Source organism: Lactuca serriola, chromosome 4 (genome assembly GCF_051521515.1).
Source record: "Lactuca serriola cultivar US96UC23 chromosome 4, Lser_US96UC23_V15, whole genome shotgun sequence".
NCBI lineage: Eukaryota > Viridiplantae > Streptophyta > Magnoliopsida > Asterales > Asteraceae > Lactuca > Lactuca serriola.
The window spans coordinates 372,272,283-372,285,583 of record NC_136411.1 but is presented as its reverse complement, the minus strand read 5'-3'; positions in this window follow the sequence as shown (position 1 = coordinate 372,285,583).

The window sequence follows — 13,301 nt, the reverse complement described above, 5'->3', positions numbered from 1 at the left end:
ATAAAAGATAAAAATAATATGATTATTTTATTAGTTTTAAAAGTTTGATCTAAAAAGTTTTATTTTTTTGAAACCTCCATAAGTTATGGATTTGAAAAGGTTTTTAAAAAAAAAATTGATTCAAAGTTTTTTTTGGAGTTACAAAATTTGGTGTTAATGTTTTAAAGGATTACATAACTTAAGAATAAGTTATGGATCACCAAAAGTTTTTTGTGTTATCTTGTTTTATGAGTGAATTTGGATTAATGATGAAAATTAGGTGATAGTTGGTTTTAATCCAAATTAATCTAAGAATTGATTCTAAAATGTGTTTTTGTAACTTGTCCTCAAGTTATATGAAAAGTCACATTTAAGAATCATAAAACTCATAAAAATTGGCAAAGGTTACAAAATGAAGAGTCTAGTTCTAATTAAATGGTTTTATGACTCCATAACTTGTCCTCAAGTTATGGAGGACCAAGAGTCTCTTCATTTAATAAAATAAAATAAAATAAAAAAAGGTGTAACCTTAATTAATTCCATAAGTTATAAAATAAAGAAAAGTTAATTCTTTTATTAGTTTAAAGTCTTCCATAACTTGTCCTCAAGTTATGGAACTTGAAGAGTTTTTGGATTAAAACTACTTTAAACACATAAGTTATGGAATTAATTAGTTTTGAATAGTTTCAAAACTTGCCCTCAAGTTTTGGAATTTGTAAAGTTTTCTCTAATGAATACTTTAATTCCAAGTTAGCCCTTAGAATTTTAAAAGTTAAAATTCAACCCTTATACTTTATAATATTATAAGTTAATAATATATATATGTATAAGAGTAAAGTCAGTCTTACCGCTAGTACGCCTCATTCACGAAGCCGGTCTATAAGGTGGGTATAAGGTTGTTGCCTATAAAATGGCAACTTAATGGGTGTCCACTCTCACCCACCGCTTGCTTGACCGGTGGAGGGTCGTTAGCCGAACGGGTTTGACAAGACTATAATTCTCATTCATTAAAAGTATTAATGATAATACTAAGTAACTAAACTCTTAATAATACCCAATCTTAGTTACTTAGGAAAAAATGTGAATAAGGTGCTAACCCATGAAATTACACTTTACACTTTGTCTAAGTCGTTAGTGGAGCGTGTGTGGTTAACCGGCACACTAACTTGGACTTAACAAGGTAGGTAAAGGGTGACTTAATATTTATCATAGTATCGATGGAGCGTGTGTGGTTAACCGGCACATCGATTGAGGGGTAATTTATTAAGGGTACCAAGTGATTTGCATGGTTACTTCACACCTTGTTTTGTGATCCTCGGCATCCCAGTCACAAAACCTGAAGGGCACACTCGAGATTGAAACATGCCTTTGAAAAGTTCAATGAATCTCAAAGATCTAGGAGTTTCAAAACCAATTAAAACCTAATTATACATTTCGTTTATCTTGGTGGAAATTGGTGAATCGTCATTCACCTACCTTCAAATATTCTATAGCTTGGATTACGGCATACCTCTTCTAAGTTATAAAATAGTTTGTTGGGTTCTAGCCTTAATATTTCATATTGGGTGTTATATTAAGGACTTTAAATCAACTATCTTGAATATCTCCCAAAAGATGTCTGGTTTAGACACCTATGATCTTCCCAAATCTCTTGAAACAAGGTTTCCTAATGAAGATGATGTCCCATGGATATCATACTTCTTTCTCCTCCTCCAATTATTCTCCCTAACCCGCAAGTTCTTGAAAAGTTAAGGTCACTCAAGCCCTATTGGAAAGGAAAGGTCTAGGTGTGATCACATCTTGGAGATGTAGTCACATATTGACAAGCCGGGAGAGTTGGGTGTCAAAGTCTTGAGAAAGTTGGTGGTTCAATCACTTTCTAAGTCACATAGTGAGTTCCTTTGGGACACCTATGAAACAGACTATGACAAGACCCTTAATGATCTTATCTATTTGCTAAGATCAACTTCCTAAAACTTTATGGACATTGACAATGATGACATTGGATATCTAGTAAAGCATTCTCTTCCCAATGGAAAGGGATCGGCCATAGTCAACTTGGTTGACCAAATGGTAAAGAGAAAAGCTAAGTCTGTGATAGTCTCGGGTACCATTATCAAAGGGTCCATATGTTTATATTGCCAAAGGAAGGGGCATTGGTTGCGAAGCTGCCAGATTTACCTAAGGATGTTAAAGTCAATAAGTTTGACTCTACTTCAGGTAAATTCCACTATCTAATTCTGTTAAGTTTCTATTCTGAGATTCTTGATACATGATGTGACTGGGTCACATGGTGATGTTTTAAGAATCAAAGAAAAATTGAAGAAACTTAAAGAAAGAATATGCTGAATCTGATCGCATAGATGGATTTCTATTGCATAGTTTGAAAAAAACGGATTCTTGAGCTACTTCTTAGGAGTTATGAGATATTGCTTAAGGAATAGATAACAACAAGTTTTCATATGGATTGTAAGGATAAGTTTTTCCGCAAAGTTTTAAAATAAAAGAAAAATTTTTATTTTATTTATTTTAAAATATCCTTACAATGGCATTTGGAAAGAAAATTGTTGCTTATAAGATTCCATTAAGAGCAAGAGTGGAAATATGAAATTGATTCTTTCATTTGTGGTAATGTCTAGATTTACCAAATAAGGAAAGATTCTCATCACCCAAGTTTCAAGTGGACCGGAACTTGGAATCATGCAAGTTGTATAGCATGATGAATGAGAATTTTCAAGTTTTGGAAAAATTAAGACTAATTACTTGTTCACATGGATGTGTGAGTCAAGTAAAGGACTAAGGGATCGAGTACACATTCTTGTGCACTGATTAAGTCCACCACAAAAGATCGATAAGAAGAATCAAATTAGGCAGAAGGATAAAAGTTTCTCAAATCTGAAAAGATGGGAGAGTACTTTAGTATCAGTTTTGTGATCATCTTAATGATTAAGAAACCATATCACAATTAGTTCTCTAAGGAAATCTTAGTGCATTCTTATGACTAAGAAGAGGAACTTGAATTGTTGAAGTGGTTAAATCAAGAAGATGAGTCATACTTCGTTCCAATACAAGTATTAGAGTCATACTCCAAGATTGTAACTTGAGTGACATGTCTCAAAAGAAGGTTAAAACACTTGTCAAATGTAAGAGTAAAAGTTTTCTACTCTTGTACATTTGAAATTGGTAAGTTGTGATGTTTTGGATAAAACAAAGACCAACTTAGGCCAATTGTGTGAAGTGTTTTTCTTGATTAGAATCCGCACTATCTCTTGGATGTTTGACAAGGGAGTCTTATATGTGAAGAGGACAGTGGGAGTCTTAAGAACTAATCAAGAGTAAAACCTGAAGCTCTTCACTAGCACACGACTTGAGGTTTATAACCTATCGTGTTGACATATCTGTGCCCATTCCAGTTAAAGTTGGCTTTGCATATGAGTTCTTAGAGTTCTCAATTTGTTGCACAACAACTTGGAAGCAATGGTAGGCCCTTGAGCTGCCAGGTGGCAAGAAGTTAAGATTGAGTTCAATCCATATGGTTTTGGATTTGTCATTATCTTTGTCTTATGATTATGATTTTGACAGTTCATATGGGTAGGAACTCATACACTATTAAATCTAAGTGTAATAAGGTTTCTCTCTGATTCATGAAAATGATGGTGAGGAAACACTTTCACTAAGTAGATTTTAGCTAGATAACAATTGTGATATTTGCATTCTCAAAGTCGTTAGTGGAGCGCGTGTGGTTAACCGGCACACTAACATGGACTTGTGAGAAATGGCAAATGCCTAAGCAATTGAGACCATGATTACGGTATCCCTTTTCATGGTTCTTGAAATTGCTTAGACACACAGGTGAGCTATCTACGGAAAGGGTGTATGAATCTAAATTTCAGACTGTCCAGCTGATTTCTGAGTACATGTCAAAGCTAGTGGGAGCATAAGTGTTATGCTAATAATCATCATGTTAGTGGGAGCATGATAATTATGATAAGTATTGCAAGTTAGCAATGTTAATTATAGAAAACAAAAGTTTCAATTGGGAAAGAGTTGTTTTGCTATAATTAAGGGAGAGGAAATTATACTTCATATCAAATCTATAAGGTTTAGATTTGAGGTTTTAATCATTTAGTCAAGGAAATATATGAATTTCATGTTGGAATGGCTCAACATAAGGAAATTCTGTATATGGGTCCATTATTTGCGTTCTAAAATTCGATTATGATTACGACATCCCTTTTCATAATCTGAATTATGAGAACTTGGCAAATTGAAATGGAAATGTTATAGCAAAAGACTGGTTTAGTCTTTATGTGAGACATCATGAATCGTGTCCCGTATGCTTCGGATATAGGATCGATTACATGTGCTATATTCATCCATTCTAAAATTTTCCAGATGCCTGGGGCATTAAGAAGGGAAAAGGTTTAGAACTGGATATGACTAAAAGGATTAAACAATTGTCGAGGACAATCTAAGGTTTACCAAAGATTGGTTGCTCAAGGACAGTTGGAAGTATAGTGATAATTCTGGAAGGACCATATTGACATAGTCTGTAAGGAGGCAACTCTTGTTCAGAAGTGATAGTCAAAATGGAATCTGGAAATGTTTCAAAGTTAGAATTTTCAATTTGTTTAAGATTAGGAAACTTAATGCAAGAAGGATGTTTCCAAGGAGCTGATCTCCTTTGGAATACTCTGTAATGATTGTTGCCAAGTCTTTGTGAGTTTGTGCATAATCGTTACAAGAGTATCAATGCATATAAGTTTAGAATCTAACAGATTTCAGTAAATGGCATGAATTTGGAATTCTTGCAATTGCAGTAAGGATTTGGGAGTGTGAAAAGAGAATCATTGAAGCTATGTTCAATTGATCTAGTTCACAAAGTAAAGATCATAAACAAACATAGTATGCATACTTGGTGTGTGGCATGACTAGTGTTTAAGAAAACATAGTGTACATGCTTGGAGCATGGGACAACTATTGTTTTAAATTCAAGAATAAAGTTGATAGCTGAAACAGTATACAATGAATAATGTGTAATCATATGGTGATAAATAAAAGGTGTTTTATTTATGTTCAAAGAGTTGATACCATATTGGATTCAATTATTATTGTGTTTCATTTTGCATGTTTTGACTTCCCGAATAAACTGGGTTATTCTTCCGGAATGACTAAGTTATTCAAACCATCCACAGTCGGTCATATGTTGGAAGTAGATATGAATTAAGACTGTCATGGGTTGGCTTGTAGAGGTCTAAGGTGTTGGACAAAGGGCTACAACACTCATGAGTGCTCATAAGTTCTGAGTATTGGATTCAACCCGCGCTCATTGGAATCACTTCATGGATTTTATCACGAGTGATCATGAGACGATAATATCTTATATTCTTCAAACCTAGAGATATGAGTTGTTACTATGAGTTGATAGTACATTGATAGCACGAAAACGCATTTGGTAACTCGGTGCTATAAAACGTGCCTTTGTGTATGACTCAACAAGTAGTAGAACAAGCCATATGAGTCGAAGTTTATCCGTTCCTTTTACCTTCGGGATAAAAGCGATATCTGTGGGCCCCTCGATGATTTGATGATGACAAATGGAAGTGCTCGGCCGGGCCAGGACTGATTTGATTTGTTCAATTAGTCAGTTGTCATAAATCGGAAATCGGGAAACAACAAATGGACAGAGAGAATGATTATAATCCATGTCTCAGTCCATATGATATCTAGAATGGAGGAATATATGATCCCTTATCTAATGGACAAGTCACTGACAAAGGTCAGAGTTCATCGACAAGGTCAGAGTTCGACAGAAGCTTTTGAGAGCTACGATTGCCGGTTGGTTCCTGAAGTCATACGCAATAATAGTTTTAGACTTATCCAAGTGGGAGACTGTTGGATTAATGTCTAAGTCCATAACTATATTTGGTAAGACTTGACCCGACCCGGCATGGTCCATTTGGGTTGCATACCATCATGCACTTGAATGAGAGAAATAAGACACTTATGGTTATTAATATATTATAAGTTCTAGTATATTAATAATAAGAATAATAAGATTATTTAATTAGTATTGATCAAGAATTAATCTAGGATTAATTAAGTGATCAAAAGAAGACTAATTAAATATATGGGTTGATTGTGTAAATCATCCATACTTGTATAGTGGGCTAATGCTCCATGGATAATCAAGTTGGGCTAAAACCCATAGGATGGTCCATGGATGCTCCATGGTGTATTTGTACCCATGGATCCAAGGAAATGGAAAGCCATGACAATTAAGAGTTTACCCTAATTGTGTAACTATATAAGCATCTTATTATTGAGGAAAAATCGGCCACTAGAGATAGTGAAGAAAGGGCTAGCCGATTTTGAAGAGTGTAGAATTCTCTCAAATCATTCCAAGTGTTTTGATGATTGTGATTCCATTTGAGGTGTCACACTTGGGGCACTAGGCACTCAAGCTTCATGAAGACTTTCTACATCAAAGAGGTATGTATTCTATCTTGCTATAGTCATTGTTTTGTATGCTAGATTAGGATAATACCTTGGAAGTTCTTATTTGCATGTATAATAGAGAAAACATAGATCCAAGGTATTTAGGGTTGCATGTACACTTAGGAAGTGTTAGAATGCTCAAAACCCAACAGAAATGTCATAAGACCCCGACCATCGGTCACGAACTCTGAAACCAAACCAACAACCCGTTCCTTCTTCTGCATCTCAGGTTGCACAGCCTCGACCTGTGCCCCGTGAATGGCCTCCAATACAGGAGCTATCACGGTCAATCTCAAACATACATCCCGCAGTGGAGTGCTCTCCGCCCTGCGGCTCAACGCATCGGCTACCACATTAGCCTTGCCTGGGTGGTACAGGATCTCACAATCATAATCCTTAACCACATCCAACCACCTTCTCTGTCGCATATTTAGGTTGGGCTGATCCATCAAGTACCTCAAACTCTTATGGTCCGTGTATATCGTACACCGAACCCCATACAAGTAGTGACACCAAATCTTGAGGGCGAACACTACTGCCCCTAACTCTAGATCATGGGTGGGATATCTCGTCTCATGAGGCTTCAGCTGCCTCGATGCATACACTATCACATGCCCTCTCTGCATCAACACCGCTCCAGCCCCAAAATTGATGCATCACAATATACCACAAAGTCCTCCATCCCTTCTGGGAGAGCTAATACCGGGGCTTCGCACAACCTTTGGCGAAGTGTCTCAAAGGAGGCCTGCTGCTCAGGACCCCATGAGAAAGCAACACCCCTCCGGGTCAATCTGGTGAGTGGCACTGCGATCTTGGAGAAATCCTTGATAAATCTCCGATAATACCCTGCCAACCCTAGGAAACTCCTGATCTCGGAGGGTGACTTCGGCACCTCCCAACCCATCACTGGCTCAACCTTGGCCGGATCGACCAATATCCCTTCCTGGTTAACGAGATGTCCTAAGAACTGAACCTCCCGCAACCAGAAATCACACTTGGAGAATTTGGCATAAAGCCTCTCCGATCTCAGAACTCCAAGAACCTCTCTCAGATGCTCCTCATGCTGCTCTCTAGATCTCGAATATACCAGAATGTCGTCGATAAACACAATCACCGACCGATCCAGCATCGGCCTACACACTCGGTTCATGAGATCCATGAACACTGCCGGGGCATTGGTGAGCCCAAAAGGCATCACCACAAACTCATAATGCCCATAACGCGTCCTGAACGTTGTCTTCAGGACGTCCTCATCCCGCACCCTCACCTGATGATATCCAGACCTTAAATCAATCTTGGAGAACCAAGATGCTCCCTGCAACTGATCGAACAAATTGTCGATCCTCGGCAATGGGTAACGGTTCTTGACCGCTAGCTTGTTCAACTCCCGGTAATCAATGCACATCCGGTGTGAACCATCCTTCTTCTTGACGAACAAGATAGGTGCTCCCCACGGCGAGCTGCTCGGCCGAATAAACCCCTTCCCCAGCAGCTCCTGAAGCTGTGAGGATAACTCTTGCATCTCTGGAGGTGCAAGGCGATAAGGCACCTTAGCGATAGGCGCAGCCCCCGGAACCAAATCGATATTGAACTCCACTTGCCTCACAGGAGGCACACCCGGCAACTCCTCGGGAAATACATCCGGGAACTCACACACTACCGGAACCTCCTCAACTGAATTCGGCCTCTCGGAAACCACCCGCGTATCCATCACATACGCCACAAAACCCTTACAGCCCTGCTGTAGACACTGCCTCGCCCTAGCGGCCGAACAAAACGCTGATCCTGAACGTGTACCCTCGCCGTATACCGAAAGAACTCCCCCACTAGGGTCTCGTATGGTCACCAGCTGACGCTCTCAGTCGATAACCGCACCGAATCTGCTCAACCAGTCCATGCCCACAATGACACAGACATCACCCATCGCAATAGGAACCAGATCAATCGGGAACTCAACACCGAAAATCTCAACTACGCAACCTCGGAGAACCTCCGTGGCATATATCACTCTCTCATCAGCTATGGAAACTCTCAGAGGCCGACTCCACGCCTCACGACTAACACCGATATGCTGACTAAAAGCCAAAGATACAAAACACCGACTCGCACCCGAGTCAAATAACACCAAGGGAGGTACAGAATTCACAAGAAAAGTACCTACGCATAACATAACATAAGCATAATATCTCAACATCAAAAAAATAAATACATGAAAGAATACATACCAACCACGACATCAGGTGCTGCGCGGACCTCCTCCGCGGTCAGCTGAAAAGCTCTCCCTCGTGCCCTCGGCGCCTCAGCCTTCACCGGCCGACTCTCCGTAGCTCTGATGGCGGCAGGGGCAGATCCCTGAGGTGCTCCCTGAGATGACCCTCGCAACTGCGGACACTCTGCCTTCCGGTGTCCGGTCTGATTGCAGTGGAAGCACACTGCAAACCCCTTGGGGCAATCCTTGGCCATATGCCCCTCCTTGCCACATTTGTAGCAAGATCCCGCTCTGCAGACTCCATCGTGACCCTTGCCACACTTCCCACAAGTGCAGCCCTTCTGGCTCCCTGGTTTGGAATCAGCGGGCTTGGCCCGCTTGGCTGCCGGCTGAGACTGTGCCGGTCGCCGATCCCTCCCCTGAGACTCCGCCTCCTCCCTGGCCTGAGTCTCTAGCTCAATCTCCCTCTTCCGGGCATTTGCCTGAAGCTCAGCAAATGTCCGGTACGAGGAGTTCGCCGCGAACTCCCGAATATCCCTCCTCAAAATGCTCAAATAACGGCTCATACGTGCCTGCTCAGTGGACACGTGCTCAGGGCAAAACATCGCCCTCTCATGGAACATCCTCGTGATCGCTGTAACTGACTCAGTACCCTGCTTGAGGGTCAGAAACTCCTGTTCCAAACGCTCCCTCTCCACCTGGGGAACGTACTCATCTCGGAACATGACAGTGAACCTCTCCCAGGTCACTGCCGCAAGCTCAGCAGGCGTGAAATGCGCCGTCACAAACTTCCACCAGTCCTTCGCTCCCAAGCGAAGCTGGTTCAGCGCGAACCGAACCTTCAAATGCTCAGGAGATGAGCAAGTGAAGAAACACCCCTCTATATCAGATATCCACCTCATAGCTGCCACCGGATCCTGGGTCCCATCAAACTCTGGTGGTTTTGTGTTGCTGAACTCCCGGAACAGCAACGCATCACCACCTTGCGGCCTCGCGGCAGCAACAGCCGCGGTAGCCGCTGCAACAGCAGCCTCAGAAAGAGCGGCATAACGCTCGTCAAAGGTCTCAATTAGCGTGGTCTTTATAGACCCAAACATCTCCGGTATCTCTGCCCTGATGGCCGCAGCCACCTCCTCATGGATGATCCGGCGGATCTCCTCATCACTGGTACCACTGCTCTCGGGCATCAAGCGTGTCCTCACCATGATCTACCTCTGAAATACAACATACGATAAATTAGAACCCATACGAGTATACTCACACTCGTCAACTTTTTCCTCCTTGATTCTTGGTATTCCAAAGATTCTTACTTGGGCTGTACACTGCTCCAGTGCTTTCAGTAGTACGGGCCCAATACTACTGTCCACACCGTATCAGAATACACCCCAAGTCCTCCTCTTCGGATCCCAAATTTCAAGCACTCTTTCATGCATAGACCTCCCTCTAATAGATCTCTCATAAGCCCCTCGCTGCTACCTACTCACTCTCAAGCATCTCATAGCAGCTCACCTCTTCCTAGGCTAAGGCATCACAAATCAGGCCACTCTAGTCCTAATAGGAATACCTAGCCTACTCTAGCATGCGAATACATCATATCAGTATCAATATCACATAACATAAGGGTATTTTGGGAAATCACCGTTCGGGCGCGGACTGATCGTACACACAACTTTGCTTTGCATTTTCAAAATCTTTTATTCTTTTTGAAAATACTTCTCAAATCCTCAGTTTGAGTTCAAATACGCCCGAAGGTGTACTCGAATCCCTCAAACCAAGGCTCTGATACCAACTTGTAACACCGTGAATTTTCAAAATAATTTTTCACAATTTATAGAAACATTTCTCATTAACTTTTCATAAAAACATTAAGTTTAAATCCCAATTCACATTATGCAAAATCCCAAGATCATATGTATATCAAAATCCCATGCGTGTGTACAGATCAAGCCGGCGCCTTCCCACGGTCATCGCTAGTACCTGAAACAACAACACTAACATTGTAAGCACAAAGCTTAGTGAGTTCCCTAAAATACCACAACATAACACATATATTAGCCACTCGAGGCTATAACTCTATGGGTCCGTGCACCCAAGCTCTGTGAACCCTCAGGTTCTAACTCTGGGAACCTTCCGGTTCCAACTCTATAAACATGCACATCATAAATCACATAGACATCATGCAGTACAACACATAGCATACACATAACGTACATACTCTGACACATAACTCTGATTACCTACTCAAGGTAAAGTATAGTGAGAAGACTCACCTCGCGTATCTCGATAACTCGTGACTCTTGGAATCACTCGTGCTCGATCCTCCGAGCTATAATCCTCCTATAACATCATATGACGCTAATTAACACTTTTACCACTAAGGTTGACTACCCCTATTAAGTCAACACTGGTCAACTCTGGTCAACGGTCAACGGTCAACTTTGACCGGACTCGGCGAGTGCACTAGGGCGACTCGGCGAGTCTAAGCGTTTTCACCAACTCTCTAGGATTCCCTTTTTGACACGTCGAGTATTCCCCTAACTCGACGAGTTCCACCTGGTAAAAATCGCGGGGCCACCCCGACTCAACTCGCTGAGTCTCAAGAACAACTCGGCGAGTTCCAGTTCGACTCAGTCCACCTGTCAACTAACTCGCCCTGACTCACTGAGTCAACTCATAACTCGGCTGGACCACTCACCGAGTGGTCAAGGACAATCTTCATGCTACTCGCCGAGTCTGTTCTTCAGACTCGGCGAGTCCATGCCATGCATCAACTCAAACTTGCTTCTGAGGTCAGATCCGCTCCAACAACTCATAGATCTGGCCCTCCTAAGCTAATTCATCACGTAAAGTCCATAACTTGGTGCTCATAACACACCCCATGACTCATAAATGGTGTTTTGACCTTAAGCACAAAGACCCCAAACCAAAACCCTCATAGATTCATAAAAAGCTTGGGCAAAGGGACACTCTGGACCTCCAAAGGTTCATATCTATAACTTAACTCACTTAAGGGACCAAGGAAGCACTAGATCTAACCACAAAAGGGGTGAATAAGCCCTAAATCAATATAAACCTCAACATAACATAAATAGCTTGAAGATAATACCTCAAATGTGATGTTCTGGACCTCAAACCTTCAGGAAGTGGCTCCTCTTGCTTTCCCTTAGCTAATTCTTCCTTTCCCTTGCAAAATGATACCTCCAAGGTCAATAATGGCTTCCTACTTTGCTCCAAACGCTCACACTTGCTAGGGTTTCACTCAAGGGACTGGTGAGCACAAATGAAGGCCTAAAGGCCCTTTAAATAGGTCCCAAACCCAAGAAATTAGGGTTTCATTAAACAGCGCAGACTCGCCGAGTCCAGGCGCGAACCCGCGTCCAGAACCGCGATCCTACTCGGCGAGTCTGAGCTCCAACTCGCCGAGTCCTCTCACAAAACACCGAAACATAATCATAAAAGATACCTGGAAATCCGGGCTATTACAGAGTGATACCAATTATGGAGAGGAGTTGCTTGCTTGATCCTTGCACAAAAATCTCTTCTTTATTCTTCAAAGTGAACCAACAACACCAAAATGAGCTGAAGGCTTGCAAAGAGGCTAGGGTTTGCTCAATAACACTTATGGAGGTGATGAAGGATGAAGTTGGAGGAACCCTTATCCATCACATCGTTTAAATAAAGGCTCAAGGCCAGAAAATCTAGGGTTTATCAAAATATCGTCACCATGTCGTGGCCAATGCATTGACATGACGTTGTGACTCACAAATGTGCGTTCATTGAACTAGGGATGCCATGTCATGGTCACTCCATTACCACATCATACCCATGCCAAAACCCCAAAACTTAGATTTAAAATTCGGAGAAAACATTCCTGGAAAACAGATGTTACAACTCTCCCCTACTTGAATCAGATTTTGTGAATTCCAACCAATCCCAAATTCGGAGAGCATACCCGTGCCTGATGTTCATTCATACGTCGTACCAACCCCTAATACCTAACTAGGACTACCACCCAACCACGTAGAATGAATACTCAAAACATCCTAATTGTGAATTCCAACCAATCCCAAATCCGAAAACTATGCTCAAAAGGCCTCAGAGACATACTTGACTTCCAGACAAGTCATCATTGATCCAGTGTTCCAACGGGCGAACATTAGTCAATCCAACAAAAATTTTGCATGACATCCAAACTCCCGCACTAGCACAAGAGCGCAACCGTTTGACAATTCATCCAACACACCTACAACGAACTCCATCATGGGTAACTTTAACTCACGTGAATCATTCTCACGAACGATCAAGGATGCACTAAGAAGGAATTCAACAAGGAATTACCAATAAACAATCACGACCTTTACAACAAGTCACCTCCTACAAATTCTCACCCCAATTATGCTGACATCGTGCCCTCAATACCAATACTACACTGCTTAAACACCCAATTATGCCAAATGACTAATGTTAAAACGTTTTTGTCGATGTCTTAAACAAATAATAATTTCACTGCTTTGTTGCAATAATGGGTAGCACTGGGAAGCAGGGGTGAATCCTTCAGGATACAAAATAATGGTCAATGCCTCTTTGCATAAGGCACATACTAGTCAAATGTAGA